The 17,282-nt window shown below is 51.1% G+C and overlaps 1 pseudogene; it reads left to right on the forward strand.

Annotated features, from left to right (window-relative positions):
* The first annotated feature begins 15,449 nt into the window (after nt 1-15,449).
* On the forward strand, nt 15,450-16,408 carry LOC147599884 (olfactory receptor 14J1-like; annotated as a pseudogene).
* The last annotated feature ends 874 nt before the right edge of the window (nt 16,409-17,282 follow it).

A 17,282-nucleotide genomic window follows, 5' to 3' on the forward strand; every position in this document is an offset into this window, starting at 1 on the left:
TCTCCACACAGCTCATGTGCCCCTAACACCATCATGACAGACTTCCTCTGGACTTTCTCCTGATTTTCTTTTCTAAATGGGAAACCCACCGACTCATAGGGCATTCCCCATAACTGCAATGCTCTTCTGCCCAGGGCATTCTTCAGCCAGTCAGGTCACAGCCTGCCCTGCTGCATGAGGTTGTTCTGCCCCCAATGCAGACATTGACCCCTTTGCCTTGTAAAACTTCAGGTTTCTGTTGCTTAAGGCCTCACGTGTGTCAAGGTTCTTCTGGACTGAAACTCCAACACATCAACATGTAAGGTGTGTGGGCCAATGCCTCAAACAAGAGAACAATAGGAGGAGTTGCAGAACACTACAGGTAATGAAAGACATTGATGTGTGTGATGGAGTTGCTGCCCAAGGTAAAAAATACCACAGCAAGCATCTCAGAAATGACAGAATAGACAACAACACAAGGAACGTACAGCCAATGGGGAAAGGGTTAAATGTGTAGGTTGGTTTTTTTTGAGTGTATTATGACAGTAACAGGGAAGACCTCGGGTGCAGGGAATTAAAAGGGAAGCAAAGGATATGGTCAGGGCTCTTTGAGGGCACCTGTGAAGCAGCCCTGATCCCTCTGTGAATTATTTCTGTGGTCAAGCAGATCCTGAGGTCTTTCCCTAATTTGAAAACATGAAAAGGGAGGAAGGACAGCATCATGCAGGCTGGAAAGGACCTCAGGGTGGGTCTCAGCCAACCTCCTGCTCAAATCAGGGCAAGACCAGATTACTCAGGGCTGTACCCAAACACATCTTGGTGACTTGGCGGGACAGAGTTGACACATACAGCTGGGAAACAGCTTCCAGCACTTGACTATCTTCAAGTTGGAAAATTTTTTCTCTATATGTAACCTAAGCCTCGTGTTCAGCTCATTGCCTTCTGTCCTTGTGTCTTGTGTATGATGGATGTGAGCCTGACTCACTCTTCCTGGAAACAGTGCAATGCTGCTGCATGTTCCCCCAAGATCTTCCTTTCTCCAGGCTGGACAAGCCCAGCTCCCTCAGCCTTCTTGCAAAGGCCAAGTACTCCAGCCCTCAACCATCTCTGGGGCCCTTTCCTAAACCTGCTCCAGTTTGCCATCATCTTCCCTATATTGGCCTCTGAAATCAGGACACAATATTTGGGAAGGGGCTCATGATCTGGTCAAACAGCCCAGGGCACTGCTCTCCTCCCTTTCTACCAGGGCACACAGCTGTCTCCTGTTCAGCTCACTGTCCATCAGAACGTTTCCCTCAGAGCTGCTCCCAGCCAGGCAGCCCCAGCCTGTGCCCTGGCCAGGGTGAGGGCCCTGCAGAGACAGAAACGGGCACTTGTCCCTGTGGGATTTCCTGATGGTTTTTGGTAATACGTGCTGTCCTGCTTCTTGAACCCTTTCCCTGAGCACAGATGCCTGGAGACCTTTTCAGGAAAGACTCAGGTAACGACTGAGACAGCCTCACTGAGTCCCTCAGCTCCTCCAGCATCTGCTGTCGTGAAATCCCCCTCCCCATTCACCAGCAGCCATGCATTTTCCATGTTCAGTCTCAGTCTCTGGGGAACAATCAAAGCTCTTCTTTTTGCTCTTGACTTCCCTGGCAACCAGCATCTCCAGGTGAGCTTTGCCTTTCCTTCAAACATGCCTCCACAGTGAATGCAATATATAGGTATTTCTCCTTTGCCTCTGTCCTTGTTGACACCTCCTGGCAGCTGCTTCATGGCCCCTGTCAATGTCCTGCCCCTCTGCTGGCTCAGCCCTGCTGCCCATACAGTCCCACAGCCTCACTGGGCAGGCTCGGTATGGGGAAGGGTACCCTCAGGGGTGGGGAAATGTCCCCCCATTATGATCCCAATGACAGCCATCAGATCACAGCTCCCCCGTGACCTTCCGATTTTTACAGCTTCCCCCAGCACCCAAACCCTGCGGTGCCCCAGCCATGTCCAATGTGGGGCTTCGCAGACTGCCCAGCTCTGGGGTCTGTTGGGATCTGGGAAAGGACAGAGTCCAGGCAGGGCTCGCCATTCCCCCAGACCGGCCCTTGGCCCAGCAGGAGGATGGAGATGGCCTCACAGCAAAACTGCCCTATAAACCTAGGGTGAGCAGCCCATGCTGGAGATGGCCAATGAGTGAGGCTGGGGGTGTTGCCTTTGACGGCGTGGCGACCTGGTTCAGGAACGGCACGGCGACCAACCCCAGGCCGCTTGGTCCATCAGCTCGCAGACACCATTGTGGTGGACAGCAAATGGCCTTTATTGATGGGTAACACGGCCTTATATAGCTTGGGTTTACACCGTCACTTCCGTCTGCTTACATCACAAGCTAAACGCTATTGGTTATCAGGAGAGGGGCCCTATCTTTCTGTACAGCACGATATCTTCCAGTCACCAGACCCTAACTACCCACATTTCCCCCCTCCCTATGCATAATTAAATTGGCTAAAAGATCACAATCTTTTCCCATTCGAAAGCAAACAATTTTGACTGGCTTCATGGAGGGGGTGGCAAAAGAAAGCATCCTTCAAATCCAGAGCAGCAAGCCAAAGTGGTTCAGGTGTCAACACAGTCAGTAGGGTATATGGGTTCGCCACTTCTGGGTAGAGGTCTTTTTACTTTCCGTACCTCCAGTCCCAACAATATCTTTCCAGTGAGCGAGTACACAACCTAGAGAACTTTTCTCTAATATTCCTCCACTCTGACCCCCTCCCATATTTATTGATTTATTCTCTCATCCTGTCTTTGCTCCGTGTCCAGCAACTCAGTTGCTGTACCACCCCTTCCCCAGAGTCTGACGGGGGCTGCCACTCCCCCAGAATCCGACTGGGCAACTACTTCCTCTTTTCCCTCAGTCTGACTTCCTCTTTTCCAGCGTGCACATACACAGCCCTCTCTTTACTCACCTAGGACACTCAAAATTCCAGCCAAACACTATCCACAACTTTTCATTACAGCACTTACACTCTGGAACAAACACAAGTTTACAAGAGTTATCGTGGTGTAAAGGACACCATTCAGGACCGTCGGGGTCCCACAACAAGGGAGCAAAAGAATCTACAATGACAGAACACAATAAACTACTACCGCGGTTACAAACACACACTTTGGATCCAATTCAATCTTTGCATACAAAAAGAATATATACACCGTAATTTTGGATAAAAAACATACTAAGTGTATAACTAAATTAGCTAAAACATTCTGTTCTTGTTCTATGCTTTACAACAATCTTAAAATATATATATCTTAAAACAGTTGTTACCTTAAAAAGATCGATTAATGGCACTTTGTGAGTGGGTATAAAAGCAAAGGCAAACCTAATACTACTAATAAACCAAATTTAAAATACTGTGTAATCATCTCGCGATAGTGAGCATAAGGCACACTGGGCAGATGGTAAATGGGGAATAACTAGGAGTAACTGAGTAATTGGGGATAACTCTAAACAAACACAACCTTAAAGCAGTTGTCGGTGTTCCCTGTGTTCCACTAACATGATGTTAACTGTCTCTAACCGGCTCTTAACGAACGACACGAGTCTGTTTAATATACAGGGTCCGAAGATCAATGCTATCACGATCATTGCGATCGGCCCTATCAGGGTAGATATCAGGGTGGTTAACCACGGTGAATAGCTAGACCATGATGCAAACCAACTTTGTTGTGCCTCTCGTTCCCTTTTCCGTTTTTCCAATCCCTCTCGCAATGTGGCTATCGAGTCTCTGACCACTCCAGTGTGGTCCACATAAAAGCAACATTCCTCTTTCAAGGTGGCGCAGAGGCCTCCTTGTTGCATGAACAGGAGGTCTGATCCCCGTCTGTTTTGTAAAACAACTTCTGAGAGCGAGGAGAGGGATTGTTCCAGAAAACTTATGGATTTTTCGATTTTTTGCAGGTCCTCATCGATGGCGATTTGTAGTTGAGTCAGGCCTTGTCGCTGCGTAACCAGGGAGGTCACTCCCGTGGCCGTGCCGGCTACTCCCATACCGAGCAACATCGCTATCGTTACCGCTGTCAGTACTTCTCTTTTTTGAAGTCTGATGTTAGCTTCTCCCCAATGATAGCACATCTCTTCTTCTGTATGATATAGGACCCTAGGAACAATCAAAACTTGCACACAAATGTCAGCGGAATCATTAAAAAGTTCAAGGGACACACAGGGGGTTACCCCCAATTGATGACAGATCCACATTCCGAACGTAGACGGGATCGCCCATTTATAGGTTCTATTAATCGTAATGGTTTTCGCACAAACAGCACTAACCCAGTTTGCCAGTGAGATATTACCAAAACACACGCCTTGGCCTCTGACTTGGCTCAGGGTAATTCTTTTTTGTGGTGTGTTCCACCTACACTGGATAGGGTTGATATCTGATGAATAGTCAAATGAAGCATTGAGGGCGACGCCCTTGTAGAAGGGGGGATTCATATCATAGCATAACCAGCAAGAACTCGTAATATTCGGGTTTGACTGATTCAGCGACCAGAAGGCAGCGTTTAACACATCAAGAAACGGCTTGTTGGGCTGGTAGTAGGGGTTTACATTTGATTTGCTTAAGGGAACTACTGGTTCAGGTGGTAGGGGACTGGTTGGAACGGGGGTGGATATCGGCGAAGTTTCCTTTCTTTCCACAGGCCCAACATGGTCCTCTGGATTGATTTTGGTGCTGGGGGGATGCTGTTGGCAGGTTCCCCAACCGAGGGCAGTTTGCTACAACGTGGCGCACCTGGCAGCATTTAAAACATGCCATCACATTAGCTATTGCGGTGCGGACAGCCGCCTGGATCGGGGCTAAATGCTCTTCATTCATGACATGCTTAATCATGTCCGTGATATCTGACCCCATTGGCAGTGATCGTAGGATTTCTTTGGTTGTTGAATTACACTGCTGACGTAAGCAATCTGCAACAACCAGGCCTTTCGCTTCTGAAGGCAGGGTTGAGGAGTCGACCGCTGCCCGGAGGCGATCCACAAATTGCGTAAAGCTTTCGCTTTCATTTTGCTTTATTGTGGACCATGGCGATGGCTTGACAATAGCTCTAGAGGCTGTGCGAATAGCTTCTCTGGCCGCACGCGTAGTTGTCGTAACTTCATGGGCCCACATGCCCTGGGCCTGCGCCTGGGGGGTAATCATTGTCGGGTCAGAACCCATCAGCCGCTGCAGGCTGGAGCCATGTAGTGGGTGATCCGCCCCGGTTACTTGGGCTAGTTGCTTTGCACAGTTGTCCTCCCATTCTTGTTTAAAAACGATCATCCCTGCCCCGTCAAAGATCAGTCTACAAGTTTGTTTTATATCAAATGGGAGCATGTCGTCCCCACCGAAGACACCGTCTATACGGGTAGAGACCAAGGCAGAATTGAGCCCTTTGTCCGCAATTGCTTTAACAATCGCTTGTATGTCCTTGGGGTTTATTGGCGAGTAAACCCTTTGTCCCCCGTCTGCCACCCGGACCGGGAACGCCAGCGTGGCTGTTGGGACCCAATCCGCACAGGCAATCTTTATTTCCCTCCAATCCGTGAGAGGAATTTCTTCCCCTCGCAATTCCTTTTTATTTTGGCTGGGGGTATTTTTGCTTTTGACTCTATTTACCCTCGTGTCCTCCTCCTCTGAGTCTGAATGAGTTACAAGCCACTCATCCCAGCTACTGCCTGATTCCGAATCAGAACTGGACTGACTGGTTACTTCCAGGTTCCGGTGCTTTTTTGTTGGGCCCCGCCCACTTCCTTTGTGGGCGGGCCGTTCCCTCCCCCTTGGCTTGTCCCTCTGTCTTGGTTCGCCCCACCTTCTGCTCGGCGGGCCGCTCTGATTGGCTGTCTGCCCTTCGCCCGCACTCCCCTCCCCTTCCCGGTCGCCCCTACCACCCTTCTCCTTCTCGTTCTCCTCCCCTTCCCTTTTGTGCGCGCTTGTTAGCTCTAGTGCTTAATCCCTGTTCCTGGCGGGGACATCTTCGCCCCACCCTCCCCCCGGGGTTCAGCGCCATTTTGAGGCGCACAAGGTGGTGGTCTCGCCCGGGCTTCGGCGCCCCCGGCATCCTCAGCTAACCCACTCCAGAAGGACAGTGTGCGCTTCTGCCCCTCCGTAATAGGGTCAGGGTTCGGGGATTGAGGGGGCAAAGGGTTCAGGGGTAGAGAGGGTGTGTCGCCCTCTTGTAAGTTTTTAGACTCCGCGGAATCATCGCCATTTGGGGGGTGCGGAGTCTGCGTAGCTGCCCCGACTCCCAATTTCGGAGTGACTAACAAAGAGTCCCTTGCCGCCCTCCATGTTTCCTGCTCTTGTAAGGCCTTCTGCAGGGCCTGTACGACTTTCCCCCACGACTTAAGGTTTTTCCCACTACCCGAGGACATCGTCTCCTCGGCTAATGCTTTAGTGCATTTATCCCACGCTTTGGGGCGGAGAATAGCCACCGGCTGGTCAATGACCTCAATTTGTAAAAGCCTCGCAACTGCGAGAGTAAAATCTTTGGGCTTACAATCAATACCCCACTGCTTATGTAATTGTGATACAACCTTCACAAGGCCTTCCATACTCCTTGTTGGTCCGGGAGCATCCTCCCTGCCGGGCTGGTCCTGCCGCTCTGGCCGCCGTTCACCCATCCAGGCGACTTCCCGGGTTTCGGCACCACTTGTTGCCTTTGTTGGCGTGGCGACCTGGTTCAGGAACGGCACGATGACCACCCCCAGGCCGCTCGGTCCATCAGCTCGCAGACACAAGTGTGGTGGACGGCAAATGGCGTTTATTGACGGGTAACACGGCGTTATATAGCTTGGGTTTACAACGTTATTTCCCTCTGCTTACATCACTAACTGACTGCTATGGGTCATCAGGAGAGGGGCCCTATCTTTCCGTACAGCACGATATCTTCCGGTCGCCATACCCTAACGACCCACAATGCTTGGTACTGTCCAGGGCCTGAGCTCATGCACAGGGTTTGGCTCTATTCTGGGGGAAGGGTACAAAAACAAGACACCCCGTTTTGCAGTTCTTGGAGTTTATAAGCAAATGTTGCTGCTTCAGCTACAAAACCAGGATATTTGTCTAGACTCTTTCACAGTTATTGAAGTTTTTAGCATTGTGGTTTGTCGACATTTTGCTCGGTTCCATCCATCGTTTAGCGATGTTGAGACATTAATTAACATTTTCAGTCTCTGACAAGGGAGGTAGATTTAGATTAGATATTAGGAATTTTTTTTTTAAACTGAGGGTGGTGGAGCACTGGCCCAGGTTGCCCAGAGAGGTGGTGAATGTCCCGTACCTGGTAAAATTCAAGGCCATGTTGGATGAGGCTCTGAGGAACCTGATCTGGTTGAAGATGTCCCTGCTCCCTGCAGAGGTGTTAGACTAGACAACATTTAAAGGTTCCTTCCAAACCTAAATATTCCAGGATTCTAAAATTTCCGCTTAAATAATATTATTCTCGGCATTTGATTCCTGTTTTTTTTTGATCCAAACACCTCATGTAAAAATGGAGCTAAACTCCTTGTGTAGAGAGACACAAGGAGCCAAGAGCCCAGGTGCCGCATGGGGACCTACGGCCTTTCCAATGCTCTCCAGTTTCCCCCTGCCCTTGCACCTTGATCAGAATCAGATCCCTCTCAAGTACCCAGGTGCTTCTTTGAGCTTCAGAGAGTGAGAAGCCTCGCCTCGTCTGTCAGCAACAGGATTATCTCTTCATGCAGCTCGTTCACTGTGTTTGTATCTACCTGTGAAAAGCATCTCCGGTGAGGTTATCCCTGTGGGTGGTGAACCTCACTGGAAGCACCTTAGACTTAGCATACATTTGCCAAATGTGGTTCTTGTTTATTAAACTTTACCATTCTCTCCTTCCCTTTGTTTGCAATGAAGGAAACCCTGCTGTGCCTGTGTGCAGCCAGGTCTCTCAGAAAAGCAGGTGGGAGTTGGTGCAGAGGAGCTGCAGACCTGGGTGCAGAAGTCTGATGTCAGGAAAAGTGATGCAAGTCCCAGGGGGGTGATGAGAGAAATGGCAGGGCTGAAGGGGTGTGGAATCAGGTTGTCCATGCAGTGTCTGACCTCCAGGAGGAGCTGGTCCTACCCATCCTGATAACATTGGCAAATCCCCTGCATCCATATCAACTGGGCAGTGCTGCAATCACTCCTTCTGACAACTGAAAAAGTAATAAAATTGAAAAAAAAATAAGAAACTTAAAAATAAAAAATACTTTTATGTTGAATACTCAGAAAAATCTTCCCCTTTATGTCCACTCTGGAGACCCTCCAATTAGCTGTCCAAGACCTTAAGACTGTAGGAAATAAATGGAAGAGACATGGCTTTTTGCATTTTAATGAGCCCCAGGGTGCATTTGATGCTGAGACCATGAACCTCAGACACTGAGAGGAGCCTGGACAAACCCCTGAAGGAGCCAATGTCAGAAGCAACCCCTACAGTCTCAGGGAGTATTAATGGGTCCCACTGAGGATCGTTACCAACAAAGCCTCCCTGGGGACTGGTTACAGGAGAAAATGGGAGGCAGAGATGAGAGGAAGGCAAAGGCCATGTAAAGGTGGCTCTGATGCTGAGTGAACCTCCATGTGTTGCATGAAGACAAAGGGCCATGGCCTGACCCCCAGCCCCTGGGAAGGGAGATCCTGTGGGTCACACCTTGCTCAGGGTTTTTCCTGGGGCAGTGTGATGTGGGAATGTGTGGTGCCATGTGCAGGAGTACGGTATGATGCCTATGGGTCTCTCCTTGGTGGGGTCAGGAGGCCTTCATATCCTGGTGCCACCAAGTTGTGGTGTCTCCTGACAGGCCTTGGTGATCCAGGCAACAGCCATAGTGGGGGTAAAGACCTTGGCTCTGTTGGGAGCTTCTAGCCTTGCCACAGCCCTGGACCATCTCCACTACAGCCTGTCCTACAGAGTCTCATATCTGCGGCTCTTTCCCTGCACGCTGTCAAAATCTTCCTTGCTTCCCTCTCCTGATCTCACCAGACCATATCCCTAACATTACCCATCTCTCTCTGTGCTCCCTGATTGTTCCTCGAAACACGAAGACACGGACTAATCTCAATTCCCTCAGAGTGACCTGTTGTAGCACAGAACAGCATTTGGAGAGACATTTCTTTCTCTTCATGTCAAATCTCAACCTCCTAAGCTGTACTTTCTCCTTTTCTTTTTGTCTCATGTTGTTTCTCACTGTGAAGCAAAGGTCCACCGTCTCTGAAACCACCCTTCAAGCACTCTCAGGCTACTCCTACACTGCTCTGAGCCTGTCTGCCACTGGGCCAAAGATGCCAGGTCTCTCCTTCTCTATACATAGACCATAAGCTTGAGGCTCTGAACCCCATCTTGGGAGACCTCCTCTGGGCACTCTCCAAAATCAACAGGTAAGAGCTTCAGGGTCCAGACCATGGCCTTTGAGGGTGCTAAAACTTGATGCAATGAGCTTCAGGGGTAATGCGGAGCTGTCTGACGCAGTGTCTCCCAGGTTCTGCTTGCAGAAAATGGAGGGGAGGAGAAGTTCACCTGACTTGGTTTACATGGTCACATAAAAAACAGGAGGGTTTGTGCCCCATGTACATCTGTTCTCTCATCTGCTGAATAGGTATCAGACAAGAGATCCCAGGATGATAAAAACACTGAGGTTCAAAGCAGACCTTGGAAGATCTATAGAACCTCAAAACAGGGTCAGGTATATGGCCAGACCTGCTTGCTCAGGGCTTGGTCCCTGGGTCTTGAAAATCTCCAAGGATGGAGGATTTCACAATGTCTTGTGGTGACCAAAGCTTGTTGCAATGTCTGGCTAGCCTCATGGTAAAAAAGATGAGCCCTCCCCCTTGCTGTGAGGTGCCCCTCAGCCATCCCTTCTGCAGGCTGAACAAGCCCAGCTTCATCAGCTTTTCCTCACAGGGAAAGTGATCCAGCCTCTGATCATCTTCAGGGCCCTTCACTAAACCTGTTTCAGCTTGCCAAACCTTTCCAGTGCTGGGGTTCCCAAAACTGGACACAGTGTTCTGGGTGTGGCCTAACAACCTCCACATAGAGGGGGAGTGCTTTCCCCCACCATGTCCTGGCCATGCTCCTGGTTGTACAGCCCAGGGCACTGCTCTCCTCTCTTGCTACCAGGGCACATATCTGCCTCCTGTCCAGCTCCCTGCCCACCAAGTCCTTTCCCACAGAGCTGCTCCCCAGCCTGTGCCACGGCCAGGGTGAGTGCCCTGCAGGGCCAGGAACTGGCACTTGTCCTTGTGGGATCTTATCAGCAAAGCCTGAGGCAAAGAAGGCATCGAGTGCCTCAGCCCCGTCTGTGTCTGCAGTTATGCCCCCTCCACCCCATCACTCAGCAGCACCTTCCTTGCTCAGCCTTCACTGCAAACTCAGTGACTGAAGCTCTTCATTTTTCTCTTGACCTTTCCTGCAGCCCCCGTCAGCTCCAGGTGATTGCCAGCTTTCCTAAACACGTGCCTGTACGCAGAGGTCACACTTCCAAATTTCTCCTTCATGGGCTGTCCTTGCTTCCACCTCCTGACTGTTGGGTTGTGGCTCCAATCTGTGACCCGTTCCGGAGCCAGCCCAGCCCCACTGCCCAACACACGCCCCCACGGTCCTCCCTCATCAGATACTGCACAGGACAGGGTGTGTTTGGGGTGGGGAAACTGCTGTCACCAGACCCCCCATGCCAGACCTCAGTGTCCATCCCCATCAGCCCTCCTTCGTTTGTAGTCCCCCAGTGCCCAGATCCAGCCAAGCCCCAGCTGTGTCCATGCAAGGGCTCACCAACAGCCCTGCTCTAGGGTGGCCAAGGTCTGGGTGAGAAGAGCGGCTGAGCAGGGCTGGCTCTTCCCCCAGCACAGGTGCCGAGACCAGCAGGAGGATGGAGATGGCCACAGAGCAAAACCACCCACAAACTGGTGTGAGTTTGTAGTGCTAGAAATATCTGACAAAGGAGGCTGGGGGGTGATGGGTGCCCTGGGGCACCTTCTGGGACTGTCCATGCCACCAAAGGAATGGACCAGCCTCCTCTTTCCTGCACTTGCCTGTCTCAGCTGCCTTCCAGGAGACTGGGCTGTGCACCACACACCCACTGCAGCGTGTCCTTGCTCTGCATGGTCAAACATCTACGTGAACATTGGTGTTGTCCTGTCCCATGTGACAACTGTGCCCTTGGCTCCTGTATCCCTTCTGCCTGCTGGGGCTGGGCCCCAAGCTCCAGAGGAGATCTGAGAGATGAGAGTAGGGGCAAAGGACTACGTTCCAGCTGCTTTATCTTTGCAATGAGCCGAGTTCCTTATGTACATTGGCTTTACGAGAGAGAAAAAAGAGGTTTCAAAATTAAGAAAAAGTTATATGAATAATATATCATTACAATTCATATTATGACAAGTTTAAAAAAAATTTTAAAAAAACCAAATAGACGAACAAAAGACAGACTGGGATTTTACTGCATTCCTGGGAGATATATATAGCTGGTGGTTCCTTATTAATGATGGAAGAGGTTGTATTCATATAGTTTCCTCAGGGCATCCTTGAGCTCCTTGTTCCTCATGCTGTAGATGATGGGGTTCACTTCTGGAGGCACCACCAAGTACAGAAATGACACTGCCAGGTTCAGAGGTGGGGAGGAGATGGAGGGGGCTTCAGGTAGGCAAACGTGCCAGTGCTGATAAACAGGGAGACCACGGCCAGGTGAGGGAGGCACGTGGAAAAGGCTTTGTGCCGTCCCTGCTCAGAGGGGATCCTCAGCACAGCCCTGAAGATCTGCACATAGGACACCACAATGAACACAAAACAGCCAAAACCAAAACAGACACTGACCACAAGTACCCCAGCTTCTCTCATGTAGGTGTCTGAGCAGGAGAGCTTGAGGATCTGGGGGATTTCACAGAAGAACTGGTCCACAGCATTGCCCTGGCAGAGTGGCAGTGAAAATGTATTGGCAGTGTGCAGCAGAGCATAGAGAAACCCACTGCCCCAGGCAGCTGCTGCCATGTGGACACAAGCTCTGCTGCCCAGGAGGGTCCAGAAGTGCAGGGGTTTGCAGATGGCAATGTAGCGGTCATAGGCCATGATGGTGAGGAGAAAATACTCAGCTGAGATCAAGAAGATAAATAAAAAGGCCTGTGCAGTGCATCCCAAGTAGGATATGGCCCTGATGTCCCAGAGGGAATTGGCCATGGCTTTGGGAACAGTGGTGGAGATGGAGCCCATGTCAAGCACAGAGAGGTTGAGGAGGAAGAAGTACCTGGGGGTGTGGAGGCGGTGGTCGCAGGCTATGGCAGTGATGATGAGGCCGTTACCCAGGAGGGCAGCCAGGTAGATGCCCAGGAAGAGCCAGAAGTGCAAGAGCTGCAGCTCCCGTGTGTCTGCGAATGCCAGGAGGAGGAACTCAGTGATGGAGCTGCTGTTGGACATTAGCTTCCTCTGGGCATGGGAGTCTGTCAAAGCAGGAGAAGACAGTGAAAGGTCAGGACTGAGTTCACTAAGCAAAACTGACTCCATTTTTCAAGGAACCATCATTCGCCCAGCCTCTGTCCTTCCAGAAAGACCTTCGTGCAGCTCCCTGGCTGAGCTCTGTGTTCTCCTGGCTGAGGGTGCAATGGGGAGCAGAGGACTCTGCTGTTGGCTCCTGAGGAGTCAGTGCTGCTGTGCACCAACAGGCAGGTAGGAACCAGCAGTGATCTCTGTTTAAATCCGCTATTGAAATCAATGACATTTCAGCACTGTCCCTCCCAACTCACCCGGCTGCAGAGCAGAGCTGTGGGGGTTGGTTGTGTTTGTTTTACTTTTTGAAGGCAGACAGCCTTGAATTTTCTGTTCCGCTACAAGTGCTACATTGAGAGCTGGTCTGCAAACAGGCAGACCCTTAGTGCAGAGTGAGTCCATCAGTCTTGGACCACCCCCGGCACCTCCAGTGCCTAGCGGGTGTTTGTGTGTGAGCTGCTCACTGCCACCGTCCATCCCCATGGATGATGGTGGGAGCTCAGGGAAGTGGCTGGCCTGTAGCCCCTATTTTGTGCACACTGAGCTGAGGCGAGAGAATTCCTGACTCCTGTGGGTCTGTGGGTTGTATGGGGCAGAGGTGAACCCCACTCCAGGCTCTGGGCTTCTCACCAGAGAGGAGACACCTGTACAGACTCAAATCCCTGCCCTGCGTGGGTAGAAATGACCCCTGCCTGTCCCTGCCGCGGTGTCCTGCCTGGCAATGGGACAGGGACATCTCTCCTCTGACATCTCTCCTAGATGACAACACCATGGAAGGACAAATCTCACTTCCAAAATCAGTCTTGACAATGTTCAGAGAGGGACAGTGATTACTTCACTCTGCATCAGCCTACACTCCCCAGGAGAGACACGGCTGCCTCCCAGGTGCTGTCAGACCTTGGAGCCCCAGGGACATCTCCAGGGAGACCAGGAGGGCAGAGGAAGTGCCACCTTGGGCTGGTCCTCTGCTGCTGAGCTGGGCCGGGCTCCTGGGACAAAGGGAGCTCACAGCAAACAGGCAGAACCGCAGAGAGACAGCTCTGCCCAGGAGCAGCTCCTCTGCCAAGCGCAGCAGGGCTGAGGGCTCTGCCTGCAGGCACCGAGGGGAGAGGAGCGAGGCAGAAAGGTTAAAGGCAGCCTGGGGTGAGGGAACACTAAGAGCCCACGGGAGGAGAAAACTTCACAGCCCTTGACATATTAAGTGTCTGGCTGCAGGTCATTGAAGCTTCAGTTTCTGAGGGATTTTGTAAAGCTGGCACCTCCCCCAGCCTGCGGGCTCTGTAAGTACCACTCTCAGACCTTCTCTGCTGGAGAGGAGGAGGAGAAGATGCTCCAGAGCAGGGATTCCCTGCTGCACTGTGAGGGGGACAGAGCATGACGGCTGCCTTCTCCCAGGGACGGCTGCAGGGTGTGAATGTGTGTGTGCAGCCAGGGGTGCCCAGGGCTGTCCTTCAGAGCAGGGTCCCTGTGCCCCAGGGGCTGTGTGCTGGGGCAGGGACTCTGCCTCTGCCAGGCTCAGCACTCAGCTGGCCCCGGGAGCTCCCTGTGATTCTGTGGGGAGAAGCTGAGGGGGCAAGGAGTGACCTCTGTCATAGTAAGGTGCTTCTCCAGTTTGAGGGTGCTGCATGGGTCAGGGCTGCTCACAGCCCCAGATAGCCCCATTTACAGAGGGTCCTGTTCAAGAAGGACATAAAGGCAGCATTTATCTGAAAGTGAAATGAGCCTGTGCTTTGTGTTTGCTCTTGTTCTGTTTGGTTGGCAGTGGGAGGTGGAAATTCATTTCTCTGCTCTGGAGAAGGCACTGAGACACAAATTCTCATGAGGACTTTTCTGAGCAGCTTCTTAGCCCCTGCATCCACAGAGACGTTGCTGGGCAGTGCCCTGTTGCCAGGAGGTTTCTGCAGGGTAGAGCTGAGCACTCAGCGGGTGAGATGGGGTCTGTGACCACTGACAGAGACACGGGGAGAGGGGAACAGCCTCTGGCAGGGACAGCTCCAGGATGCACAGGGAGGGGCAGGGAGTGTAGGGAGCTGCTCACAGAAATGCACTGCGAGAGGGGATGTAGGCATTTCCCTGCAGGGCAGATGCCTTTCCCAGAGAACCCTCCCGGTCTCCTCTCCCCCTCAGCAGAGCAGCCCACCCTTTAACATCATGGAGACTTGGGTATGAGTTGCCTTCCCACCAGCCCAACCACCACAGAGGAGAAATGCTCAAGTGTCCGACCATGTCTCCTTGTCTTCCTCTATTGACAGGAGTTCTTTGGCATGCTCCTCTCTTCTCCGCGCTCCCTTCTTCTTCCCCTTGGATTCACTGTGTCCTGGTTGAGGGTTAATTGGCAGCTCAGACACTGATGCTGGGGGTCCTCTCATGCAGATATATCAATGGAGGAAAAGCATCCAAATTCGTTCTTATATTTTGGGGTCTGGGAGATGTAGCTTGTGGGGCTGGCAATGATCTGACCCTCCCGTCAGCACATCCCACCACTGAAACATTCAGCTGTTTCCCTGGAGGGTCCTGCTGGATGGAGGCTGCTTTCCCCAAGGGCACAGCTCTACCATGGGCTTTCTGTGAAACATAGCTGCCCCATGGAGAAGACACCTCTATGCTGAGGTCATGGAAATGCTACTGGGCATTTCTATGTGGGCAGCTACAATGAGCCCTCTGTGTCCCTGGCTGTGCGAGGAGAGATGAGATCCTGCTTGGGTGCGATGAGATGAGGTGAGGAGTTTGCAGGTCTGCACTTGGAAACTGGACTCCTACGCTCTCAGCAGTGTCCGGATACTTTTTGGGGAAATGTCTGTGTGTGAGCCTCCTCCAGTTCAAAGAGGTGCCAGCACAGGTCAGCTGACACCAGCCCTGACAGCAGAACATCTCTCCTCATCCTGCAGTATGGGACAGTTACCTTGTCTAAGGACCTACAAAATTTTTCTCAGAGAAGTCTGCCCTATTCTCGCACTGTCTTTACCTTTTCAGATAGTGGCTCATCAAAAATATAAGAGATGTCCAACAGCACCTCCATCACTGAGTTCCTGCTCCTGGCATTCGCAGACACACGGGAGCTGCAGCTCTTGCACTTCTGGCTCTTCCTGGGCATCTACCTGGCTGCCCTCCTGGGCAACGGCCTCATCATCACTGCCATAGCCTGCGACCACCGCCTCCACACCCCCATGTACTTCTTCCTCCTCAACCTCTCTGTCCTTGACATGGGCTGCATCTCCACCACTGTTCCCAAAGCCATGGCCAATTCCCTCTGGACACCAGGGTCATCTCCTATGCAGGATGTGCTGCACAGGTCTTTTTCTTCTTCTTTTTGATGTCAGCAGAGTACTGGCTTCTCACTGTCATGGCCTATGACCGCTACATTGCCATCTGCAGACCCCTGCACTACGCGACCCTCCTGGGCAGCAGAGCTTGTGTCCACATGGCAGCAGCTGCCTGGGGCAGTGGGTTTCTCAATGCTCTGCTGCACACGGCCAATACATTTTCACTGCCACTCTGCCAGGGCAATGCTGTGGACCAGTTCTTCTGTGAAGTCCCCCAGATCCTCAAGCTCTCCTGCTCAGACTCCTACCTCAGGGAAATTGGGCTTCTTGTGCTCAGTGTCTGTTTCGCATTTGTCTGTTTTGTGTTCATTGTTGTGTCCTATGTGCAGATCTTCAGGGCTGTGCTGAGGATCCTTTCTGAGCAGGGACGGCACAAAGCCTTTTCCACGTGCCTCCCTCACCTGGCTGTGGTCTCCTTGTTTACCAGCACTGCCATGTTTACCTACCTGAAGCAACCCTCCATCTCCTCCCCTTCTCTGAACCTGGTGGTGTCATTTCTGTACTCCGTGGTGCCTCCAGCACTGAACCCCGTCATTTACAGCATGAGGAACCAGGAGCTCAAGGATGCCATTAATAAAGTGATTTCATGGATGTTTCTGAATAGTGATACACTTCTCATCACTAACCACAGATGACTCTGGTGCTTTGTTTATCATTCTTATTGTTATCATTACCCTTATCATGATCTGTGTTCTTATCATTATCTTTATTGTTATCATTGTCATTATTGTTATTTTTATCATTTCGGTTATCATTATCATTACTGTTATCAAGGATGGAGCATGGAAATGGATTTCTCTAGTCATTTTTCCGCAGTCAAACACCTCCTGTCTTTTTTCACAGTTGATTTGCCCTAGACAAAACCGGATCTTTTTATTCACTGTATTGGTATCATTATGTTGTAGATTGTTCTTATGTCTTTTCACAATTTTTTCCCCTCACTTATACCGAGGTATGACGTTGCTTTTTTTTCAGTTTTGAGCCTGTATAAAATTCTACCTAATAGTCGATAGAGCTGGGAGATAGGTGGGATAGGTGTCCTAGCACCTCTGTAATAAAACGAAATCTCCGCAGTGCAGTGCCTGAAGGTTTTCCTCTTCTTCTAAAGATGCTGTCATGAACAGGTCCAAGAAACTGGACTCCAAACAGGTCTGTTGCTCCATGGGTTCAGGAGCAAAAACATTACAGTGACCTTGCTATCAATGGTTGGGTTTAGAACTCGCTCGTCAGTGTCTAATCACAGTGGGGAGAGTGAATGCTCACTGAGGTACATACCTGGGGCTTTCCATATGGCAGAGAACCCCTTCAAGAGGGGAATCTGGAGCTTCCTGGAGAGCCCAGTGGATCTCCTGAAGCAGCATGTGCATTGGGTGGGGAGTGACTGGTACCTCACATAGTGATGGATTGCCCACGGTGGAGTCATCTCAAGGTAAATTCCTAAACCAAGGCATCCACAAAGACAGACTCTACAATTGCACAAGATGCAGTGGGGACTCAGCAGGCCCAGCT

This window comes from Chlamydotis macqueenii, chromosome 8, assembly GCF_036417535.1.
Source record: "Chlamydotis macqueenii isolate bChlMac1 chromosome 8, bChlMac1.mat, whole genome shotgun sequence".
In the NCBI taxonomy this organism is placed as follows: Eukaryota; Metazoa; Chordata; class Aves; order Otidiformes; family Otididae; genus Chlamydotis; species Chlamydotis macqueenii.